The following is a 27,029-nucleotide window of genomic DNA, read 5'->3' as shown; positions in this document are numbered from 1 at the left end:
GTTTCTCTCTGTTGCCTCATAGAGTGAAAGCCGGAAGAAGGAAAGTCGGAACCAAAGTTTCCAAGCAAAAAAGAAAAGAAAGACATTTTTGTCAATTACATTTACAGCCCTTCAGATTGTTAACATTTCAAACTTTCCCCTGTCTTTTGCTTTTCTGGGTTAGACTTGGGTTATCCTTCTGAACTTCCAACATTAAATTCTGAGTAGTGTTTTACTCTCTCACCACAAATCCTAGTTTAATGGAAAATGCAATCTATTTCAGTTTGTCCTAGACATTACTTTTAATAGTTTCCATTTAATTCTTGTTTTTGCCCTCCAGCATGCTGTATGTCTGCTAAAGAACAAGTTATGATAGAGGGGAGATATTATTACAACAGTGCAAATGCTTACTTTAAAGCTCACCAAGAAAAAGTATTTCATAAAGGAAATTATCATCACATAAAACATCATTAATCTTATATTTTTGTATAATTGATATCTTAGTACTATGAGTCAGCTCTCACATCAAGAGACACTTTGATGATAGCAATAATAGGTATCGTTTACTTTGAACCTGATAAGAACCAAGTTGTCTTTACGAAGTGTCCTAGATATTTATTTTTATTAAACTACTGCTTTAATAGCATTTTATAGTTTCTGAAGGTAATTTCCCAGAAACAGTATCATATCTGTGTTTTTTAATGAAATGGCTCTATCTATCAAACTTCAATTTACACCTGAAATTGAAAATATTTTGGACTCTAACATTTAAGTTGGTGGCCCCACATAGAACAATGAAGAGCATCTTGATGTAAATAAAACAATGTTTCTTTGACCCTTTCACATGCAAACCTCCAAACATTCCGAAGTCTTATCTCATTCTTAGCAAAAGCTGCCCTTTGCAATGACCCAAGAGGACCTGGAAGAACTGGACCCTGTTGCTGCTTTAATCTCTCTATTGAATTCCCCTCCCATCTCACTTAACTCATCCAGGTAGACCTTTGTTCATCCTGGAGCAGGAAAGGGTTCAACTAATTCAAGACCTTCACCTTGTACCTTCTCCCTGGAAGGTTCTTAAGACTCCCTATCTGTCTTTTCTGATTTGCCTTTCTTTTTAGTCAATTTATCACTTTCTACCATATGCTTTACTAATTTATTTGTTTAATTAATGTTTTCCTACACATAAGCTCCTTGAAAACCAGGCTGTTTCGTTTACTACCATATTCCTTGAACCAAAGAAAATGCTTGGCATATAGTAGGAGCTCAATAAAAAATTGTTGAGTGAATAAATGATTGAAAAAATAAACAGCCTAGTTCAGTTTTCTTTAAAGAGGCAATGTCCAAACAGGACAAAAGGAACTCCATTTTTCACTTGTACTTCTAAAAGTCTAGAAAGGAGATCCAATTCCTGACATTTAGTCATTCTTCTTTCATCTCACCTAGTTTTTACTCACACCTGCTGATTACTCTTCTGTTACCAATCCCCCTCCAACCACACCAGTTCTTGTCCCTAGGCTTTGTACACCTCTCCTTCCACCCTTTCACTTTGCTCTTCTACCCTTCCCTCTTTATGACTTAGCATCACAAAAACCCTCAAATTAAGCTGGCAATAGCTGGTTTATCCCATATGGGTGGGGTCAGAGAAAAGGAAACCAGAGAAAAGGAAACCAAAGAAAATCAGAAACCATTTTAGCAATGAGACGAGAGAAATGATGGGGAATATTCAAACAATCAAAGGTTTTATTCACTAAAAATATTTCAATATTTTTGAAATTGGGGTTGGTTTTAAAATCAACATCCAAAGAAAACTTACACCTTGCAGGGAAGGAGTACACCCTTGACACAACTGTCACCATCTGTCTGTGTGTGCTTACCCATATTAACGGTGTTCATCTGTTCATCAGTGGCCACCTTAGGAGGGTTATTTTCATTAGTATTATCACAGGCAGTTAATTTCTTAATAGGAATTTTGATTCATGTGTGTAAATTAAATTGTCTTCAAAAAGATCAAATTATGACAGGCTTGAAGTAAACTTTCTTGCATAGGAAGAAGAGCTGTAAAATAGTTTCAAAATATACATTTATAAATGAAGCTGATACCTGTCACTGATGGAAATATGGCATTTTCACATTTGTTGTAAAGCTTTTCACAACCTAACAAGGGAAGGTGGCCACAGAGGCAGCTATATTTTGTCATGAATCCACATGGAACCAGCATTTTTGCCTATCATGTATCACACAATATAATTATATTAGCCAAGTGTGCACATTGCTCAGTGCATATTATAGAGTTTAAATAGGGTGTGTTTGTGTGTGTGTGTGTGTGTGTGTGTGTGTGTGGCCAATTTGTCTTTCTTCAGGCTATCACCTGGGCAACAAATACCTATTGCTCCAAATGATTCAGTTTATGGAAAACTGAAGTTCAGAGATATATAATTAAATTAAGGAAACCAAAATGACCCTGCAATGAGTAAAACAGGAAATTCAGTCAAAAACCTGGTATATGCTATTAAATGTTACTGGACTATGATGTACTAGACTATGCTACATACTAAAATTTGCCGTAAAGTTTTACCACAACTTTAAATATATTGAAGAAATGATGAAGTTAAGCAGATTTTATGACTTAGGGTTCATCTTGTGGATACGTCAGCCTCAGTAGTCAAAATTGTTTTAGAGGAATCTGTATAAACTGAAAGTAAATAGGGTTTACACTGGCCTTATTTTGATACAGAAATACTCTTTTAGTTATACAGACAAATGCGTGCTATAATTGGTTCTACTTGGTATTTAAAGAAGTGTTTTCTTCCCATCAGGGGAAAAGTGCTTTTATTAAATTGTTATCAATTTTGAAACAAAAAATAAATAATAACGGTAATAATGGTGTTTTAGAAAATAAATAAACAACTCATAATCTGTCCCTTTGCCTAATCTTCATCCTCTTCATTTTCTGATTAGTGAGTGTCAGAGTATGCCATGGCTCAATCCTTGGAATTCTTCTTTCTTCTTTCTTCTTTCCATATTTACTCCTTGGGTGATCTCACTCAGTCCTACAGCGTTATTTATTTCTGTATTTTTCAGGATGGGCTAGGCTATGATGCAATAACAAATAACTCCCGTATTTCAGAAAACCAAGATGGCAAGGTCGATTTCTCACTCATGCTATATCATTGTGAGTCAGCTGGGAGTTATGCTATAAGTTGTCCTTAATCTGGGACCCAGACAGATGGAGCAGCCACCATCTGGAGAACTGTCAGGAGACAACCACAGGAACAACAACAAAAAGATTTCTTGAAGTTCTCGTACTGAAGTTAAATGGTCCAGCCTAAAATAGCTTCCTCTCATAGCTATTTTCAAGGCCCCACATAACCACAGAGAGCTGAGAAATGCCATCTTACCAAATACCTGAAAAGCAGAGGACTGAAAAATCTCACACCACAGTATCTATTTCTTTCTGATGACTCCATACTTTTAATCCTGAGAATATACCCTCTACTGAACCCCACATTCACATATCCAACTTCTAAATCCACATTCCAATTTGAAAGCTTAAGCGCATCTCAAGCTCAGCATGTCCAAAGAATACTTGATTCCCCATGTGTACAAGCATTTCTCCTCCAAGCTTCCCTGTCTCAGCAAATTAATTCGTAATTTCTAATTTGCTCAGGCACAAAACACGAAGTTGTTTTTCACTCTCCCCTTTCTTATTTTTTTCTTGAGGCGGAGTCTCTCACTGTCACCCAGGCTGGAGTGCAGTGGCGCGATCTCGGCTCACTGCAACTGCCATCTCCCAGGTGAAAGCGATTCTCCTGCCTCAGCCTTCTGAGTAGCTGGGACTACAGCCACATGCCACCACACCTGGCTAATGTTTGTACTTTTAGTAGAGACAGAGTTTCTAAATGTTGGCCAGGCTGGTCTTGAACTCCAGACCTCAGGTGATCCGCCCACCTCGGCCTTCCAAAATGCTGGGATTACAGGCATGAGCCACCATGCCCGGCCGTCTCCTATTTCTTATAAATCACATATTCAATCTAACGTCAAGTTCCTTTATCTGAACCTTTACAATATCCAAAACCAACTACTTTTTACCATTTCCTACCAACTGTTTAGTCCAAATCACTATTTTGTTTTGCTTGGACCACTAAAATGGTCTCCTAATTATCTTCCTGGTTCTCCTAAAAATTATTATCTATACAGCAACTAAAATCATCCCTGAAACTCATACACTTGGTCATTTCATACTTTGTTCCTATCACTCAAATGGCTTTCAGTCACATTTATATTAATGTCAAACTCCTTACCAGGGTCTTTCAGGTCCTCAATTATTCAATATCTACTAAAAATCTGTTCAACGTCCAGTGGCTAGAATGATCCTTTTAAAATGTATTTCTTATAGTGAAACATCCCCTTTCAATGCAATCAGATGGCATCCCATCCTACACAGATGAAATTCAAAGTTCTCAATATGGCATTAAATTTCCCTGTAATCTTGTCCGTAGTGTTCTTTATGGCATCATTTTACCATTGTCTACTTCATTGACCATAATGAATTTTATTAACTTTTTTACTGCTTTTCAAACTTCCCATAAACTTTCTGACATTAATTCCATTGCCTTTGCTGGAATTAATCTGGAGTGCTCTTATTTTATTTTATTTTTATTTTTATTTATCTTTATCATTATTTTTTTGAGATGAAGTCTCACTGTGCTACCCAGGCTGGAGTGCAGTGCCACGATCTTGTCTCACTGCAACCTCTGTCTCTCAGGTTCAAGAGATTATCTGGCCTCAGCCTCTCAAGTAGCTGGGATTACAGGCATGTGCCACCATGCTGAGCTAATTTTTGTATTTTTAGTAGAGACAGGGTTTCAGCATGTTGGCCAGGCTGGCCTCGAACTCCTGACCTCAGGTGATCGGCCCACCTCGCCCTCCCAAAGTGCTGGGATTACAGGCGTGAGCTACTGTGCCCAGAGGTGGAGTGCTCTTATTAGTCATCTGCATGTCTTCTTCCCTCATTTCATTATGATTACTGCTGAAGTATCTCCCCTCACACAAGCTTTTTCTGACTGCTATCTAAAATAACATTTCTCTGCCTTTCCTCCATAACTCCTTACCCTGCTTCTTTTTTTAAATGACAAAAACCATGGATTTTAAGGAAGCTTGAAGGCAAAACAAGAGATCATGAAGTAAATACAAGAATAGCTCTCGTGCAAAGATGACGTGCAGGCCAAGGCAACTCCACTGTGGATGCTAATTCGCCATGTTGACTTCTGATTAATTCCTGCTCTGGGAAGCTGCTAAGATTTTCAGTTCATCTATTGTTTCTTATGTAAGAGCAGGTGCTTACCATAAATCCTGCCCTTAGGTCAAATTAACCTTGATATTATTGTACTGCAATTGTCCTACACATGCCTTCTGGGTCACCCCTTCCCTATGTTATACAAGCCCTGGGTCTGAGGGACAATAGCATGGGGATCCAGTATCTTATCTCAATACTGCTTGAGACACAGACATGGCTTCTGTTCCTAAATCCCTGCGAAATGTTTGATTCTAAAAAATTGGATTTGTCAGCCTCTTTCTTAGGCCTGTCAGCTTCCTCAGACTTTGGAGGTAGGTTTGCATAGACCTGCTCACTGAGAAACACATGAATATTAACTTCGCTTTTCTTCAAAAGGCAGAAGATGCCCCATACCTTGCTTTGATGCTTCATTAAAACCTCTCTTCACCCAATGAGGCTGCCAGGGATTCTTCAGCTCATGATTTGGGTCCTCCTTTTCTTTACTAGAAATCTTGTATAAAGAGCTGTCTTCTCTCATTGTCTGTGTGATCTCCCTCTCATTCGACCCACTGATTATTTTACGTATTTGTTACACTTCCAATTCTGCTAATATTGCCCTGGTGAAGGGCAATGCCTCTTGAATGAATAACTAAATGGGATTGGAAGTGTTGTAAAGTTCCTTCGTAACAAACCCCTTTTGAAAAGGAGAGGGACTTTTATTTCTAATCAAATATAAGAAAATAAGTTTTAATCACAGCTGCAGTGACTGCCTCACAGACTTGAACAGAACATTTCCAGAAAAAAATCCAATTTGATTTGCATTCAAATTTCTTTTCCCTCAAGCCTATACTGCATATACTTCAGTTTGGATTAATGTGATCTCCTTACATAAAAGGCTTCTTCTTTTACATAACACTTCAAAATTATCATGCTATTAATAACCTCAAAATATGTTGATGAGGATATGATGAGCACAAGAAACATTATATACAATTTGCAATAGATCTACATAGAAATTTCTGCAAATGAGACAGTGTGAACTTTGAAGACAACCATAAAAGCGGTGAGGCATCAAGGAGAGTACTTAAAAGTCTTGAAATTAAAGTTATCATCAGGTTCAGTAATTTCCAAGATTAGTTAACCATTCTGAATAATCACAGCATCACAGAATCAAATAGAAAAGATTTCGAACAACTTATGAGTAATGGGCTTAGGTCACACCCTAAAAGAGTTTAAATTCCTTCTTTTAGTCTGTTAACCAACAGGACTATTATCAAGTTGGGAGATTTATTCAGGTGGCATTTAAAAACATACTAATTATGGATCTGTCAGGTAGAAAGGATTAGGGAAGCATGTAAAACACAGAAATTAAAACATAGTCTCCAACTTCACTGAATACACACACATGCACACTCACACACATAAAACATAATAGGTTCATGAAGTACAATTACTAAAACCTTGGAATTTCTTAGAAAATATGTAGTGCATGGTATCTACAAGACAAGTGAGCACCTTATTTTAGCTGAGACACTTAACAGCCAGAAAGTTAATAGTAAGTGATCGTGATGGTAAAACTAACATCACCCCACCCCCATCAGGGTCTCTGTGGAGCATTTTGACACACAAAAAATTAGCTGGTATAATTGAGAAAGTACTATATTATAAGCTAACCTAGATCAAAATTCTTCAAATAAAAACCTAACTTTAATGCAATATCTCTTGTGGCTTTGAGTTTTCTTTTTCATTGCATTTTACTGCCTGTATGCCTCTATTGTCATTCTATATAGTGATTAACAGCAAGGGCTTTGGAGCCAGACTATTTGAGTTTTTTTGACCCAGTTTTACCATTTCCTAACTGTTTGACATGGGATAAATTACTTAGACACTATTTTGCTTATTTTACTTTTGTTTATAGGAGATAATAATATTTATCTCAAGGGTTTTTTGCAAGGAGTAAATGAATTAACAGTTTATAAAGCACTTGAAAAAAATCTTGGCACCTAATAAATATCTAATAAAGGTTAGCTATGATTATTACTTTAATTGTTAATAATTTCAAGCAGTTAAATACCATAAACCATTATTTGAGACTTATTAATTACTGTACTGTTAGAAAGATGCCTGGTGTATAATAAGTAGTCAATAGATACTTGTATGAGGCAAGTGATGATTTAAATGGTTTTACTTTGTATTGTATGTTAGTTGTGCTTCCATCTTATCAGTTCCAAACTTCAAATTACAAACTATTCATCTAACCTAAAGGTGTAAATTAGACTCAACTGCAGGAAATATAATCCCTCAAGTATAAAAATATAACACAGCAACTGAGATCGGAAGAGTATCCTAACAGTAGATCCAGCAGAAGGGTTTATTTTAGGTAGCCTTGAGTGGAAGATGTTTTTGGAAGAACTAAACGGAAGAGGCTGACTCAAAAAAGGAAAAAAGAATTATGTCTGGTTGCTCAGTAATCCAGGAAGAAGATGCTCAAGTAGGTTTAAAATATAATGCCTTTTAAGAACTTCGTAAGTTATTGTACCTTTTATGGAAAAATATAACTATAATTCACTGAGCATTTACTACGCTCCGTACTTGGTGGTAAGTCAGCATTTTACCCTAATTATTTCATGTTGGTCATATCTACTTTTTAGCTATTACTATTTCAATGTTAAAAATAATACAACTGAAGATTTAGAGAATGTAAGTAATTTACTTAATGTCACACAGTAGACATTAATGTAGTATTTGAATCTAGTGAATCTACACTTTTACTCATGATGACATTTACCTCCATTACTCAGGTACTCACCATTATTTTTTTGCTCAAGTAAGTAAAATCAAATGTATTAGCTATGAATTCAGTCACATGCCAGGGAGCCCTGGAATTGGTAGATGTTGAACAAAACGTCATTATTGCCTTTGGGGAGTCTACATTATAGAAAGAAAGTAGATGATCTGGACAAAGTTATTTTACATAGGAAGAAAGTAGAGTAAATCATAGACTCCTGTCCTATTCTGGGTAGAAGAGATTTCACAGCTGACTAGCATCTTCTTAGCAATTCTGATCAATTTACTCCTTCTTTATAAAATGGAGTGATCAGATTAGAAGCTCTCCATGATGTCTTTCAAATCTAAAATGTAATGATTGTATCTTCGCATTACCTGCTCATCAGTTTTTACGTTCTGCTTTCTAAAGCCAGGAGGGTAAGTTAAAGCTGGGAGTTGAAAGAAGGGGAACTGAATACCTGCATGGGGAGTTCACATGGTCATGAGACCACCATGGTTCCCCTAAAGAGTATCAGCAGATACTTTATAATTATGCTGTGGCAATGCTTAGAAACTTATAAAACTGAGGGAGCATATCATTGTGTTCCCTCCCTCTAGTGTGTGACAGCCAGGCAGAGGAGAATGCATACATTAAATCCATGGAGCCATTGTCAAGCCTCACACTTGAAAATACTCTGTTACATGGAAACCTGATAACAATAAACACAAAAATAAAAAAATAGAACCTTAAGGATAAATACTAAACATTTCTTTTTTTCTCCTTTGGTTTCCAACCTTTGCTCTTGAGGGAGACACTATCTTTATTATCATAGTAGAGAGAATGTTTAAATAAAAGTATAGTAAGTACTACACAAATATTCTCGAAAAGATGGTTCAGAACAAAGGATATCAATGCCTCTGTATTCAGGAAGAATCACCTCCCAACAAATCTAAAACCGATACTCTTAACATTTTTATTTCTATTGCTTTTCAAATACTCTAACACCATGAATAAATGAATAAATTTTTTCACTGATACTTTAGTTTTTCAGTTTTGAGATTACAGACACTGATGTCAAGCGGTGTCTATTTATGCTTCCCATCCTCATCCCCATCCCCAACATAAGAAATAGGTCTTCAAACAAATAAGGCAAAATTTTAGCAAAGTTTCTTTTTGAAGTACTGATTCTCAGCTCCCCTAGCCTCTTGCTCTGACTTTTGTAATTTGCTGCAGAGGCACTGTTCTCTTGTCTAATATGCATCATAATGTGTTCTGGGAAAAACTGATCTACAAATGAGAAGTATTATTTTCCAAGACAGATCTCACAGCTAGCGGATATTAATAATAACTCTTGTGCTGATCATCATTATGGTTAAAAACAATTAGTATAAAGCACACTCCCCAAAATTGGTAAAATATATCAGGAAAATAGATGTCTGGAATTGAAATTTAAAGAGAACATTCAATACATCAGATTAACCTTTTACATAAAAGAATTACCTAGGTGTGTGGTTTGTGTGTTACTTGTAGGAGTAAGGCTTCTTCTGATAAAAGCAATAGCGGTTTGCGTTCCAAGGAGAAGATTATAAACAGTACAAAAGAAGTTCTACATCAATCAGTTGTATTGTACCTAACTGAAATAATAATATAAACTGGAGGAAACATACAAAAAAAGGTGGAAAATTAGACAATAATGTATCATTTTCTCAGAAACGTTTGGAGAGATGTTTTTACTTTCAATTGGTTATGTTAATTCTGAAAAACTACTGCAACGCCAGCACAGTCAATTAATAGAGACAACTAATTTAATTGACATCTTCTCTCTTACAATCCTATGTTCACAAACCACTATCTTGAATAATAAATTTATTTCTAGTAAAGCTATTCACTACAAGGAAATTTCTTGCTTGAAGTATCAAGATTTGTTTTATGTATCAATCTCTTAGTTAATAGAAACATATTTCATTAGAAACTAATAAATCAATATCTTACATTATAAGTTTGTTAATGGATGTTTGTTGGTGCCTCTGAGCTTGAACCTGCACAAATGAAAGACATTGTCTAGAGCCATAATGGCCTTATAAAATACTATATCTTCTTTATAAATTATCCAGCTGGTCACTCTCTTTTGACATCACTTCAGGAACAAGTGCTTCACTCTATAAATCCAGATTAAAAATATGTTAGAAACCCACATGACTCCAATATCAACCTTATTTACTGAAATAAACACTGGAATGTCTTGTTAGACAATTAACTAAATATTTTTAAAAAGAAGTATCTAAAATCATTGAAGATGGACGTTTACTACAATGATAATTTACAACCAAATGGACATCACAAGTTTCCTCTTTAAGATCTGAGTCAAAATACATGATCAGTGTTTAGCACTATAAGCCCCCAATATGTTAATTCATCTCTCTCTTTCTGTTTCTCTCTCTCTCTCTCACACACACACACACACACACAAAGTCTAGTGTCAGTTTGCAAAGTTACTATGTGGAATAAATACTTCACTTATGACTAAATATTCTGAGTGACAAATTGGTAATGTATATACTTTTTTGTGATTGAGAAAAGGTATATTTTTAATATAATCATTTTTACTACTTTAATAAATATTTTTAAAAATCAGTATATGAGACATTCTTAAGCTTTCTATGAGCTTAAAATAACTGAAATGTCTAGATAAGTTCATATTATCACTGATACAGTGACTGTTTTTTACCTCCAGACTGGAATTTTTTACCTCAATGTAAGTCAATTACTGAGATTCAAATTCTGTTAAGGAATGGTATAGACATCCGATATTTTGGCTTCAGATCATAAGAATATCTTGACATGAATACATTCCTGTATTTTATATAATAATTATTCACAAAGATAATATATTCCCCTATTTTGGTGTTTCTGAACTAATTCAAGTACAAAAATAATTCTTAACGTATCTACCTAAGTTAGAGAAATTTCCTCTTCTCCCTCTTTATCCTCTCTTTTCTCCTGACTGAAGTCACATGGAATATCCGAATTTTGGAAACATAGTGTTTTTTAAGGTTGTTTCTTGTCCTACCCAAGAACATTTCACTATTTCCTTCATTGTATCAATGAAATGTTAACATAAATATTGTTCACTTATGATTTTTAAAATTTATCTCTGTAAACAAAGCTATACATCTTTCCGTGTATTTTTTAAATAGAACATGAACCAAAATTTCAAAAATCAGAAATGGATTTAACTGATTTTAATATAAATGTATTATATTAAGGAAATCTTACATTTGAGAGCATGATTTTGTCATCACTTATCATTGTGATTTCATAATGTTTCTAAAGAGTAAGACAGGGAACTGTCTATATTTCACAGGGGAAAAATAAGTCCAAATAAGTGAAGAAGTTAATCAGCTCACTTAGCAATTCGGTCAAAGAAATAGAATTAGAAAGCAAGGCTCCAACCTCTCAGTTCTCCAGTCTTTTTTTACAGAGAGCAGTCAAATATTACACTTGGAGTCTGCTGGGTTTTTTTCTTTTTTTCTTTGAGAAGGGGTTTCACTTTGTTGCCCATGCTGGAGTGCAATGTCAAGATCATAGCCACTGCAGCCTCAAAGTCCTGGGCTCAAGCAATCCTCTTGCCTCATACCCTGAGTAACAGGGACTACAGGCAGGCACAGCTGTGTCTGGCTAATTTTTGTTTTTGGTGTTGTTGTACAGTTTTTGTAGAGTCTGGGTCCACCTACGTTGACCAGGCTGGTGGCCTTAAGCTATTCTCCTGCCTCATCTTCCCAAATTGCTGGGATTACAAGTGTGAGCCACCACACACACTGTTAAGTCTAGCTCTAATGTTCACATATTTGGTGAAAACTGAGTACCGATGAAATTATTTTGAAATTTCTCTAAAGGATCTACAAAGTGCAGTACAGTATATTTGATTCTGTGCTAGAACTTTATATTGAAGCATCAATGTTTAGTAGATATGAAATTTCAGAGTGAATTATGGGACTGGCTAGCCTATAAGCTGGCAACAAATTAGATAGAGAAATAAACAAAAATATAATATGATGCTTCACTGAAGTATTGTATTGAAGTGATCATAGACTCTAGAGTGGAAATTAGAAAATTCCAAGGAAGACTTCATTGTGGAGGCGGGAAGCGGCCGCACTGTGATTCTCAACACTCAGAATGGGGGATGGTACTCAGTTAGTAAATAATCTTCAATGGAATTACTAAAATAATTTAATCTATACCTTCTGCAATATAGGGGACACAGGAGACTAATGTTTGTCTCATGTTGAGAAGTCTGAAGAGCTGGAGACAGGTTGGCCAGCAACTAACTTACAAGCCAGAGGAGTGGCAGTTGCAATGGGCTTGGTATGCATTTTCAGATTTTGTTAAACCAAAACCTATGTTAGTGTTTCCTTTGGACCAGAAGTGGACTACAAGCAATAGAGGATTAGCAAGGGAGTCGCATTACATTCTGCCCAGTAGAGGTGCCTACCCTCTACCAGAAGTTGGATCCCTAGATTCCTAGTGGCTTCAGAATTATTAATGTAAAATTGTGGAATTGTAAATGAGAGGTTCTCAGCAATAGGGAAAGGACATTCTGGATAACTCATGAGATTGACCATAGCATGTTTTTCAGACCACCAACTTCATAGGATGTTCATTATAAGTTCGTGAAAAAAAGTTCTGTGATCCAATAACATTGGAAAATATAGTTACTAAATCTCCCTTTCTTGAATTTACAATGCATATGAGTATATTAGAGATTCTGAAAAGCCTTGCAGTAAACATAATTTAATTTTGCTTAAACACATTATTTACAAATGATTATTTGTATATGGACTTTTCTATATATCAATTAATATCATTCATACACGCACACATACACGTTCACACACACACAGACACACACACATATATAACACCTCTTGGAGCACAATTCGCTCAATATTATCTTCCACATCTCCAAATGTCAACACATTTGCAAAAGAAAAATCCTTTGAAAAGTATCTAATAATATATTAGTCACAAACTTACTGACTCCACTTCTGCAACACCTAAATCCTGGAATAACCGTGGATTTACCTCCAAAAGTTATATTTATCTCTCATATTACAGTCTGCTAATTGAGTGGCTCTTTGTTGGTGATCCTTCTAAAAGTGAGTCAGGATCTGAGTTGTGTTCTACTTGTCCATCTTATACATCCATCATTTCACACTTCTTTTCTTCAACCTCAAAGACAAGAGAGAGGAAAATAGAGACACCATAGCATTCTTACTTGCCTCAAACTAGAAGTAGCACATCATTTCACTACCTCCCACATTCCCATTGGCAAGAACTCAATTACATGGTTCCAAACTAGCAACAAGGGAGGCAATGTAATATTTCTTTATGCTCCAGAAAAAAAGAAAAATAGTAGTTGGACAAATACCATTTTTTCTGTGGCACATGTCATATGTATTTCCATAACAACAGAAAAAATAAAAGAGGTAATAGGAAGGGGCTCTCACATTTGCATACTAGTTCTCCATTGCTACTTCCAACATTTTCATTCATACCCAAGATGCATTCATTCATGTAGTTGACAAGTATGTATTGAGTGTCTAATATGTGATAGACAGTAATCTAGGCATCAGGGGTGCATTAGTAAAAATGAAAGACAAAATCTTGCCCTCATGAATTTGAAAACCAGTCCATGAATAAGAAAATATTATTTTTCTAAATACTCATTATTTTCATCTACGAAACAGTGTTTGAGGATAGCTATTAAATATCTGTCATTGTGGTCAAAATATAGCATCTTTATTTTGTTTTAGATCATAGACCTAAAAGAAAGACTGTTAGAATTTAAATGAATATGTAATAAATGGCTAAATTTATCTTAAAAATCCCCTATTACACTTCACAGCACATTTTCTTTTCTGGAAGATTTCAAAGAAACAGAAAAACCACAGTGTTATGATAAATAAACATACAGAAATGATTTAGATTTTTAATCATTTTACAATATTTATTTTATTTTATAGAAATAATACTCTGTGGACATATCAAAAGTGATAAGTTGGTTTATAGGAGTTCTGTCATTTCAAATTTTTTTAATACATTTATTTGTGTTCACAGAGAGTAGGTAATTTTTTTGTGAATTTTTAAAAATATGCATAAATTATATAGCCTATAAAGGCAGGAATTGTTGTCTTTATTGTTTATAACATAGGGGCAAGAAGAAACTTTCCCTTTAAATCTGAAGGTTCTGTAAAAATCAACCATCAAAAAGCAGGTTAAAAGGAGAAAAGCATACACAATTTATTTTAATATGCATAGCACATGGAAACTCTAGGAGAATAATTACCCAATAACCCCTGGGTACAGATGTTTATATACCCTTCTTCATAGGGGAAGGGAGATGCAGGAAAAGTGGCAATTCGAAAGATAGTAAATGGTTTTTAGGGGAAAATGAATGGACTTGGAGAACATACAATGGCCTGAGACAAAGTTTGTTGGACCTACAGAGCAGACAATGGCTGGTAAATGAGTCTCTGAAATATGGAATAGGCTTCATCTTTACAAAAAATACAAAAATTAGTTGGGTGCCATGGTGCGTGCCTGTAGTCCTAGTTACTCAGGAGTCTGACATGGCAGAATTGCCTTAGCCTGGGAGGTTGAGGCTGTAGTGAGCTGTGATTGTGCCATTGCACTCCAGCCTGGGTGGCAGAGTGAGACCCTGTCTCAAAAAAAAAAAAAAAAAAAAAGAAATATTAAATGGGACCAAAATAGAAGAGAGTGGTTTATGACAAAATTCTGTCTGGGTGGGCTGACAGGCTTCAGTCTTTCTTCTTGAAATAGGAGTTAAGAAAACGAAAACTTAGGGAAGGGATCAGAGGTAATTGTTTTCTTTTTGGGGTGGTCTGGACTTCAGGCAGATGAGAACTTCAGAGAAGGGTTTCATCCAGAGCTTTGGGAGAGACTGAGAGACAGGAGGGTGGGGAAGGTCAGAGAGACCTGGAAGCTGCTGCTTTAGTCCAGTACCATATTCAGTGTCAAAGCACCATATTCAGGGTATTAGTTTCCAAGCCCCAGCAATAGTAAGCAGTCAATAAATATGTGTTGATTGAATTAAAAAGGATATTCTGCAGTATATTTTTACATAATCAAAAAACATTTTATTAGATTATAACATATGTACAGAGAAGCATACAATAATATGTATGTATTGTGATGGGCAGAATTCTAAAGATATTCACCCAAGATTCTTGCTGTCTTGTTTTTCAACCAAATATGCATTTAGATACTGCTGTGAAGGGAATTTGCAGAGCTAATTGATGTTATGCACCTTAAAGTAGTGAGATTATTTTGGATTATCTAGGTGGGCCCAATCTAAACACGTTAACACTTCAAAGCAGATAAATTTCTCCAGCTGGAGTCACAGAGCTGCAGAGAAGAAGGTGAGAATGGAGAAATCAGTTAGAAGAGAAGATGAGTGACATTCAAAATGGGAGAGGTGCTCAACCTCCATTGTTGGCTTTGTACTTGAAGGGGGACAAACCGACCAGGGAATGTGTGTAGCTTTCAGAAACTGAGAACAACCCCTGGCTAACTGCAAGGAAATGGAGACGTCAGTCCTACCACCACATGGAATTGAATTTTGTTAACAACCTGAATGAGGCTGGAAACAGATTTTGCCCTAGAGCCTCCAGAAATGTAGGCTGGCCAACACCTTGATTTCAGCCTTGGGAGACTCTCAGCAGGGAAACAGCTAAGCATGGACTTCTGACTTTTAGAAACAGTGAGATAATGAATGGATGTCACCTAAAGCCACTAAGTTTGTGCTAATTTGTTACTGCAGCAATAGAAAAATAATCCAGGTTCAAAGAATTATTACACAATAAATACACTGATATAGCCACTATCCAAACAAAGAAATAAAACCTGCTCCAATCGCTAACCACTCTTCACTCCCCAAATGTAACCATCACCTTTACTGCGAACAGTAGAGATTAGTTTTCTTATTTTTTAACATTATATTAATGGAATCAGAGGCATGCATTAGGTTGGATCTCATTTATTTCATTTAATATTATGTGTATATGATGCATTCATGATTATATATATACCTATAGTTTGTTATTTTCATTGTTGTATATTTCATAGTGTGAATATACTTCACATAGCCTTAAATTTCATCCTGGTCTGCTTTATGCTCTCTTCCAATGTGTTAAGATACTTTCAGTTTGTGTGGCTTATTTTAGATCAAACATCAATGACCTCAGGGCAAATAGAAATAAAAAAACTAAGGTAGCATTTTCATGTTAGGGCTATCATCAATTTTTTTTTTTTGTCTTTTTTCTTTTTGAGGCGGAGTCTCGCTCTGTCCCCCAGGCTGGAGTGCAGTGGAGCGATCTTGGCTCACTGCTAGCTCCACCTCCCGTGTTCACGCCATTCTCCTGCCTCAGCCTCCGGAGTAGCTGGGACTACAGGCGCCCGCCACCACGCCCGGCTTTTTTTTTTGTATTTTTAGTAGAGACGGGGTTTCACCGTTTTAGCCAGGATGGTCTCAATCTCCTGACCTGGTGATCCGCCCGCCTCGGCCTCCCAAAGTGCTGGGATTACAGGCGTAAGCCACTGCTCCCGGCCTCAATTTTTATACTTTTACAAAAATGAGGAGTCTCCCAGCCTAGCTGTTTCTTTGAGAAAAACAACATTGTTTCCTGAACTCGTCCTGCACCCCAAATTCTACCCAGGGCTGTGTGTGGAGAGGAGGGAAAGAAAGCGTTTGAGAAGGCACCTTAAAGATGGGTAACAAAGAAAGGAACATTATAAAGGAAAAAAAAAAAACTCTAAGAATATTGCTGTTTTATGAAAGATGGGAAACACGTAGAGATGTTAGACTCACTTAAAGATTCTTTTAAAAAACCATGTAAAATCATATGGGAAAACCAAACACTTAAATGGAAAAAACATGTAGAATTAAAAAACAGACCATTACTGGCCAGGTGCGGTGGCTCACGCCTGTAATCCCAGCACTTTGGGAGGTTGAGGTGGGTGGATCACAAGGTCAGGAGTTTGAGACCAGCCTGGCCAATATGGTGAAACCTCGTCTCTACTAAAAATACAAAAAAATTAGCCAGGCATGGTGGCACATGCCTGTAATCCCAACTACTTGGGAGGCTGAGGCAGGAGAATTGCTTGAATCCAGGAGGCAGAGGTTGCAGTGAGCTGAGATCGCGCCATTGCACTCCAGCATGGGCGACAGAGCAAGATTCCATCTCAGAAAAAAAAAGTTACTTAAAAGGATAGGAAAAGTTTCTCAATTGATGTGTTTTACCTCAGATTTTGAAGAACTGAAAATTAAAAAGGATTCTAGACACAGACGTGTGTCATTGGTACATGGCTAACATGTCATTTGGTACATTTTTTAAGAGAGTTTTTTCTAGAAATGTAAAGACAGATTGGTAAAAATATATGATGAAGTGATGGAGAGAAAGAACCAATGAAAAGAATAACTACAATTATATATTTTGTAATTATATATGTTACTGTCATATGTACTAATAAGATTCATTTACATGTAAGACAACCAAGGTCGGTATTACATATCTCATCACTAGCTATAGCACCTACTGTGGAAACAATTCTTTGGGTTGTAAACTATTCTTTTTTTTTTACCTACGTGTGTGGCGATGTTTTATTTATTTAGAGATGACAAGGTTGTTTCATTGACATAGACTAGGATTTCTAAATCTCAGCCCTATTAACATTTTGGGACAGATAATTATTTGTTTGGGGGTCTATCTTAGGCATTTCAAAAGTTTTAGCAGCATTCTTGGCCTTTCCCTGACTAGATTTTAATAGAGTATTCCTCTCCTCCAGTTACAGGTACCCTGAGGGGAGAAAATTGCCCGTTTGAGAACCACTGGCCTAAATTGTCAATTTTTAAAAGTGTGGCACTAACAGTAGTGTCTTCAAGTGTATTCTTCAAATGCCCATTACTACAGTGAATCTATGAGCATACAAGATCTTAGAGTTATAAGGGACATAGTAATCTAGAAGGGTGGTATACAGAAACAAATGCAGAATATACAGCCTCTCCTCTCCAGGATGCACACATATGCATGTGTATGTGTCTATTGGGGGGCATGTATGAAGTGACTAATGTGAAAAATTATATTCATAAAAATATTTAGTGCTCATCTTCCAGAAATTAGAACAGAATGGACTGGTTGTGGTCTAGCCACTCAGAAACCTTGTGTGTAACTACCAAGCATATTTTACCAGTTGCCAAAGGGAGTACATACTGGCTTTAAAGAGTATATCTATTCTGAAATTTGAAAAGAAACTAAGCAGCAATTGAGTGCTCAATCCAAGGGCCAGATCACTGCCTACTGTTTCCTCTTGGAGTGATTCCAGGTAATATTTGCACATTTTAACGATTTTGGATTTGACTAGCTTAAATAATTAGAGGCTGGAGCCAACAATGCAGACATATTTTCCCAAAATGAACAATGTAAGCCTGTCATCTATAAGAAAGAATGTTCACAGTTATGGCATACATCCTCCTTAGTTGTTACATAATAGGCTGATTCTTTGAATTGTGCTGAAGATTCAACGCCACAGCTTCACACGCATAATATCAGACACCAGGGATTCCTTGTGCCTTCTGAACATGCCTAAGATAATGAAAGTTTACGAAAGAAGATAAGATGTCTCTATTGTGCTATTTTTTCACTTGCCATTCTTCCCTGACAAGAGTAAACAGAACACTAAATGAATTGCAGCTATTAATTTCTTTATGAAGGAATAACACTGTAATAAGACCTGCCTTGCTTTACCATCTCTGAGATTCCTATTTTTCTGAGATAGTCATATGCATGCAATCAAAATCCCTCATTTGGAAATGCTCATACAAGAAGTATCAAATCCATCTCTACATCAAGAATGAAATATGTAAAACCAGCCTAGCTCCTTCTCTTTTTCTCTCTCTCATACAGTAATTTAAACATTATTTTTCAGGTATCTACATATACCTCTAAAATTCTGTGCAACTATTCCAATGTTGAAAATAAAATGATCATTCTTGTTTTTCTAAAAAAATAGTAAAACAACCTTTAGACCAAATGTAATGCATTATGTTGACATAACAAATGTGGACATTAATTAAAGAGCAGCAGAATCCAGCAGAGAAGTTTGCCCTCCATCTGCTTGACCTGAGGTAATAACAATGTTCCATTAACCCAAACTGACAGATTTTCTAGGGTTTGTCTTCATCTCTAAAGTTGCTGCGCCTAGTATGAATAACCATATGTGTGACATCATCCCTAACGTGCCATGTGGAATAAAATTAACTGCTTATGCATCCTATTTTGTTTCTGTTTTTCATTGTGTCTTCCTCCTGAGCTCTGCATTCTACGTAGCCCTTTACTCTTTTCCTAGCTCACTGCCCAGGACGTTTTTCTGTACAAAGTACTTAGGCCTGAGATGGCATCCAGGTTCTGATCACTCACATTTGCCAAAAGGAAATTAGATAAAGCCACATGACATTCACACTGAAAAAAGAGCCAACCTAGCAAAAGTGAAATATGGCATAGTAATCATTAGGATTATTATTCAAGTCAAATTTGAAAGCAGAAGTATGTTAAACACATCATGTATTCTGTACAAAAAAAAAGAACTTACAGAATTTTCTAAATAATAAATTAGTGGGATGGGGATCTTGTCCCAGAACTGAAACTTAAATCTTTGAATCTGTTCATATCTGGTATGTATTAGTTAACCAAGGGAACTGTTTTTCTCTTCCATCTCATTACAGATCAAACATCAAAAGCTTTCCACTAGAAGCAGGCACCCAGGAGGCATTTTGCTTTGTCACAATACAGTATTCACAGCCACCCTGATAGGAGTGCTAACTCTCTTGGTAGCCTTAAAGAACAACAGTGCAGTTATTTGTTGTGCTTCTTCCTCTCCTCCCCTGGAATTATTGCTTCACTGTAATAAGTAACATTCCTTCCAATTATCCAAGCTCCTCAAGTTCGCAGAGCTGACCCCCATGACTTTAGAAAAGACTCGCTGTTTAGAGTCATTAATCCAAGATTATAAACATGGAGGGAGATTCATGAGAAAGGGATGAACTCATGGTTCCTGAAGAAAGACAATGGCATGCAGTGTTTTCCCAGAGGCTTTGTGTGTATATGTGTGTATGTGTGTATTTTGATTTTAAATCCTTCCTTTTTCCTGCAAGGATTTTTTTCCCCTCATCTTTTCAACTGCCATTATCTTCTGGCTTGTTCTTCATTTGGGTGGGTAGCAACACTTATTACAACTGGTGTGTTAGGATGGCTTAGCTTTTCTCTGAGTTTTTGCCTGGACAGCAGAATCCAGATGGCAACATTCTGATGGAGCGGTGTAAAAGATGGGCAGATCAGAAGTGCAAGTTTTGCAACTAGCCAATGCAAGAATTTAATTGCAAATTGCTTACCCCTCCTGTAAACTCATTTAATGTTTGTTTTTAAATTTTGGAAATGATAATGATGCACCCTTCCTGACTCTGTGTAAGTCAGAACCACTGAGACATATGCACATGAATTTAAGGCATTACACTTTGATTCTAGAGATCATCTTCAAGGTTTTGATATTCCCTGATGTTTGTCTCTTCCTGAGTTCTACAAAGGCTTTTAAAAAAAATTTCTGGAGGAAAAGAAGAAATTGCATAAAATAGACACCAATAGTCTATACTGTTCTCTTTATAAGCTAATGTGGCAATTAGGAATCTCGAACTCTTTTTTGTGAACTTGATATGTATGCAAGTCTTTCATCTTCACCAGAAATCATATTAAATCTTCTGAGATCTTTTTGGAAGCCAAAGAGGAACAGTATTCTGAATCTGCATGATTTTGTTACCACATTACATAGGAAATTAAAACATTCTTTTTGTTGCTGGAATTGGCCATAGAACAGACAGCATTCTTTCCCCTTGGTCTGGAGCTCTGATATCAATATGAGCTAAAATATTCTTTCATCTTTCCCCAATCTCTGCTGCTTTTGCTGCCTCTTTACAAAGATTATACTTATGCTTAGCAAATGAAGAACGGAATTAGTGATGCTCTCTCATTTCCTGTCTTCCCACAGATGGTGATAAATTCAAATTCAGACTCCATTAAACCTGAGTAGAGCAACCCAGCAGGTGGCTGTACTAATGGAAAATCCTGGCTTTGGAATAATGGGAATTATAACCGACAGCTCTTCTACACCACAAAAAAGATGATGTATTCTTATTGACAGTGTCGCATTTGAGTCCAGAAGGCTGATCTGATAGTTCAGTCCTGGCACAACGGAACCTAAAAGCCCCCTGGGTGTTTTCTTGGCCACACCACTGTAATTTTTGTCATCTGAACTTTCTATTACAATTCATTTTACAAATCTCATATAAGTTGAAGAGAGCAAGAGGAATGAAAGGGAGGGGAAAGAAAAAAGGAGGCCTTTATTTTGCCTACAGGCATACTTTTATTCTTTTTTCTTGGCTTAAAGGACAAATAAAGGTTGACATACAACAGTATTTCTAGCCAATTCGGTATTTTTAATGCTGACATACTTGGCCCAAGTTCTTTTAGTGATCCTAGACAAGCTCATCGGAGGGAGTTTCTGTTTAAAAGGTACATATATTGCCCCGGAGGTGTAATGTCTGATGTTCCACTAGAATTCTTGCAGTAATCCTACATTTGTATGCATTTTTTTTTCTTTCTTTTCACTTAGCTCCACCTTCCTTTCTAAACTCCACCATGTTATTTACAAAAATATGATTTGGTCACACTGATCTGAAATGACATCTGGATGTTCAAATATTTAGAACTTCATATTTTCACTAAGCCTCCAAGTCTCTGAAAATATAACAAGCAGTTATCAAAATATTTCATTGTATTCACCATCTGTCAGCAGTTTAAAAATATTATATTAAGTTTAATAATCATACTTTGCGCTTACTCAATATAGCATATTTCCTCTTGAGAACTGTTGGTACTTTACAAAACTGAACTGAGTCATTGTCACTTTTTCCCACAAACAAAGTTTAAAGAAAAAAAGTTGGGTTTAAAGAAAAAAGTTGGGAACAAGTTTAAAGACAGGTAAAAACTGGAGATGAGCTGAAGAAGTTGACATTTAATTCATTCCACAATTTTTTTCTTCAGCTGATTACTTTCACTTACTTTTCATTCTGCAACTTGTTGAGCAGGTACTTTTGTTCTAAACAGTTAAGGAGCTTCGACATTCTGCTTTTATTGCTCAAAAATTCAAAGCTTAGATATCAGCCTGTTAACTAGAAGCAGACCTACTGCCTAGAAACTTTGTGGCATAAAGAAAGGGATCTCAGGACCTTGGAGAAGAGGAATATAGACCAGAAGAGTCTGTAACAAAGAGGGATTTGTGCTATTACCATTTTCTTACCAATGATTCATTGGAAGATATATATTTTATATATATATATATATATACACACACACACACACACACACAAACCCACACACATATATGCATGTAGCATATACATATGTGTGTGTATGTGCACACACATATATATACAAATATGTATTTAACTGCATATATATATACACACACATATATATAATATATATTTAACTGCATATATAGATGGGTTTCATCTTTTTTAGTTAATTAGCTTATCTTCATTATGGGGTCCTGAATTGAAGAACCACCCAGGTATATGTGAATGTCTCCACTTGCAAAGCAGACTACGACTCCCCAACGCATTGAGGCAGGAGCAAATCAGAGCCAGAGAGCAACTCACAGAGAATGTTAGTTCAGGAACAATTATTTAGGACTGTGTATGCTAAAAACTTTAACTAAATCAGAAGAACTATGAAATATTGTTATCTTCGAATGGTTTCATTATGTAAAAGCACTAACCCAAATAAATGCACAGATTGTCAGCAAAATCCTGAAAGACTCAGAAGAAGTCACAAGGTAAATATAAGAGAAATTTAATAGATTTCTCTGTTGGTATTTTAAAGTCTACCACTGTTGCCTGCAGGCATAAATTGCTAGGGAACCTTAAATGCCTGATGATACAAAAACTTTAAATGCCTGATAATACACAAATATTATAAATTTGCATTTAGGAGTAGCAGTAACATTTACTGACTGTTTAGCAAGTGCTAGGCTCTGTTGATTATATTAAGACTCTTAATATCCTTATTTTTCAACAGAATAAACAGGGACTCTTATAATTTAGGTCCTTTTATCAAAATCACTTAACTTAAATGGGGATTGAATTCAGATCTGATTGGCTTCAAAACATATTGAAATCTCAATTGTGCAAGGCAGTGTTTCTCAAAGTGTGGTTCTTGAACTATAAAATCAACATGTCCTGAAAACTTGTTATAAATGCAGATTCTCAGATCCCAACTCAGAGTTATTGAATCAAAAACCCTGGGTTTGGGACACAGCAATCTGATTTTAGAAGCTCTCCAGGGAATTCTGAAGTATACTAATGTTTAAGAATCACAGTTGGCCGGGCGCGGTGGCTCATGCCTGTAATCCCAGCACTTTGGGAGGCCGAGGCGGGCAGATCATGAGGTCAGGAGATCAAGACCATCCTGGCTAACACAGTGAAACCCTGTCTCTACTAAAAAAAATACAAAAAAAAAAAAAAAAGAATCACAGTTGTAGACTGTTGTTATAGTTGTATGTGAAGAAAGAGAATGAGATGTTTGTAGATAATTTGCATGCACTGTCTACAAATTAGCAAAGCAATATACCAGTTAAAAAATGTTTAATGAGTAAATTTAGTGAAAACTCCCTAGTGTGTAGTCAATCATGTAACCAAAAGCAGGAAAGAAAAATAGCACTAACAAAATATTAAGAAAGAATGCATCATCCAACTCTAGCTAAAGTAATTATCAGTAAAAAAAAAGAGGAAGAGCCATTAAGAGATTCAAAGTTAAGAAAAGCATTGATTCAAACTCATGTATCTGTATAAATGAACTTTAAAGTGACCATGTATCAAATTGCATAAGAAAGACAATTAAGAAAATATTTAACTAGGCAAAAAAAAATGTGCTAGGGACTTCATGATTTTTATTTCATTATTATACTTTGTAAGGAAAACCACAGCTCAGAATCCTACTGAGGGATCAGCAGTCATGTTTTGTAACTTCTGATCCCTTGGCCACATCTGATATCAAAGCTCAACATCTGATACCAGGGGAGACCTATAATTGTTATGTGGCCCCAAATGATGTTTCTCACATCTGGAATTCTGTTACCAAGAAATTTAAAAAGAGTGAATAGAAAAAAAGTGACATAAAGTAGAGTTCGGGCAAGAGGAATTAAAACAAACTAAAGACCAGGCGAGGTGGGTTGCACCTGTAATTCAGGCAATTTGGGAGGCCGAGACAGAAGAATCTCTTGAGCCCAGGAGGTCAAGACCAACCTGGTTAAGATGGAGAGAACCTGTCTCTACAACAACAAAAGGAAAATTAGCCAGACACAGGGGTGTGCACCTGTAGTCCCAGCTACTTGGGAGACTGAAGCAAATGGATGCCTTAAGCAAAGGGGGTTGAGGCTGCAGTGAGCTGTGATTGTACCACTGCACTCTAGCCTGGACAAGAGAGAAAGACCCTGTCAAAAAAAAAAAACACCACCACCAAGAATAAACTGAAGTTATAAGGAAGCAAGAATTGTAAACCAGCAAAGTAAACCAACCGAGAAAGAAAAAATGAGCAAATAGGTAAAGGGAAGCAGAAGAGTTAGAACTACCATGCTGTTCAAGAGAGAAAAGTAAAAGTGGAAATACATTTTGTAGAGTGTAGCAGAAAAAGGGAAAGAAAGGAGAAGGTAGACTAGTTAGAAAGTTGTATGAATTTAGGAGAGAGATGATGATGGCCTCGACTTGGTCAGTAGCAGTGGTTATGTAAAAGAACAATGAATTCTAAAGACCCTTTGTAAGTGTTGGAGGAAGAGGTATGGGAATCGCAAGTCTTCAGCAGCAGAGATTAGAATAATGAAGAAAGAGATTGTTGAGAGTTTTCAGCAAAAAATTAAAAAGGGTTGAGATCTTAATAGGATTCTCCAGAGAAACAGAACTAATAGGATGAATGAATAGATAGATATAGATAGATAGATAGATAGACAGATAGACAGGTGATTAGATAGATAGATAGATAGAGAGAGAGATAGATAGATGATAGATAGATAGATAGAGAGATAGACACAGAGAGATGATACATAGAAAGATGATAGATCAACTTATTTTAAGAAATTGGCTCCTATGATTGGGGAGGCTGGCAAGTTCAAAATCTTTAGGGTAGGCTGTCAGACTGGAGATCCACAGAAAACTTAATGTTACAGCTCAAACCTGAAAACAATCTGGTAGCAGAATTCTATCTTCTTTCACTGACTGGATGAGGCCTGCCTGTATTATGAGCGGAATCTGCATTACTCAAAGCCTACTGATTTAAATGTTAATCTCATCTAATAAATACATCACAGTGGCATCAGACTGGCATTTGACCAAACACTTGGGTATCATTGCTACCTCCCTAAGTTGACTCATAATATTAACCATCACAAATTAGAAATACTGTGTATTATGCGGCAAGTAGTACTATGCTTCACGTAGAGTAAGCACTCAATAAATGTAATTATGACTATTTCTGGGTTAAAGGAGAGGATATTAGGCTCCTCCCTAGTGAAGAGAAGTGGTAAAATATAGAGGCTGTTATTGAGATGTGAGCATCAAGCACAGGCGGATTCTCTCTACCTCCTTCTTCCTGAGCTTCTATTCCCATTGTCAGTACTTATCAGGCTTTATTTTATTCCTCAGTAAACTCCCAGAGAGGCAGGGTACATTGCAAACATTTTTTTCTTATGCTCACCCTTTTCTTGCCTTTCAGTAGGATTTAAAATAAAGTAATCTTCTAGGACAATAACCAGCATATAATGAGAATTATGAGACTTGGATGTTCCCACAGTCATACTCTCGTTTTGACTGGATGTCCTCTATTGAGATGTTGGATTGAGAAAAATAGTCTCAATAGGCTTAACATCTGCACAGCCAACTCTTATATCTCTTAATGTATATAAGTCTAAAGTCAGAAGTTATTAAATGAGAGACTTCTTGTTCTTGAGAAATACAGAGCCAAATTCACTGAGACAAAAAAAGAATGTGTATGTATTAAATATATTAGTCAGAAAACGTATAAGAGCAAAAGGAATTTACTTATGCCTCTACATTGAATCACATATATTAAAGGACAGCAATGTTTTTTATTTTCAGGAGACAAACAGCTTCATGTTGAACAAGAAGAAATGCATCTTTCCTCCATAAGAATTGCAAAAGAAATTCTGAATGTTATAGAAAACTATTTCCAGCATAGTAATTCATATGAGCTCTAGAACCAAAAATCCCAGAATCTTACCTCCACCAGTTACTATGACTGTGTTTAAATTATTCAGCTTCTTTGTTTTTCTACCTACAAAATGGGGACAAAATGGTACTGAGAAAGAGAGAAGTGGCATCAGACAGTTAGTAGCTAGCCTGGCATAGAGCTAGGCCTTGTTGTTAAACCTGCCTCACAGTTAGGCTGTGGTGTTCTCCCATTGAACACATAATGTCAGACATCGCCACCATCAGACAGTCAGTCTGTGACTGAGATAAAGTGAAACAAAATCAACATTACTTCATGATCATGTCTGAGCAGAGACAAAAATATTGTGATTGCACAAACTACAACCCTCTCCCAGCTAACATGAAAAACATCTGCTTCTTCATCAATTACATCTTAGCCCCTCTTCATTCCTACCACATTCTACATAAAAATTAGTATGTCAAATTGTAGAATTCCCTAGGCTTCCTGGCAATGTCCCATCCAGAGGAAAAGCTTGCTTCCTTGAGTTCTCACTAAAATCACCCAAGACTAAATTCCCTAAGTCCCTTTCAACACCTTCTTGTGCCACAGGATTTTTTTTTTTAGCTTGTTGACTTTTTTTAGGTTTTTAGTTTTCTTC

At 36.2% G+C, this 27,029-nt stretch overlaps 1 pseudogene; it reads right to left on the bottom strand.

Moving 5' to 3' along the window:
- Positions 1-22,272, bottom strand: part of LOC100448210 (arf-GAP with GTPase, ANK repeat and PH domain-containing protein 1-like) — a 57,806-nt pseudogene extending 35,534 nt beyond the window's left edge.
- Between the last annotated feature and the right edge of the window lie 4,757 nt (positions 22,273-27,029).

The sequence above is a fragment of the Pongo abelii genome, chromosome 13 (assembly GCF_028885655.2).
Source record: "Pongo abelii isolate AG06213 chromosome 13, NHGRI_mPonAbe1-v2.0_pri, whole genome shotgun sequence".
NCBI classification, from domain to species: domain Eukaryota; kingdom Metazoa; phylum Chordata; class Mammalia; order Primates; family Hominidae; genus Pongo; species Pongo abelii.
Note: the sequence above shows the minus strand (reverse complement) of the source record. Positions and strands in the feature narration are given on the sequence as shown.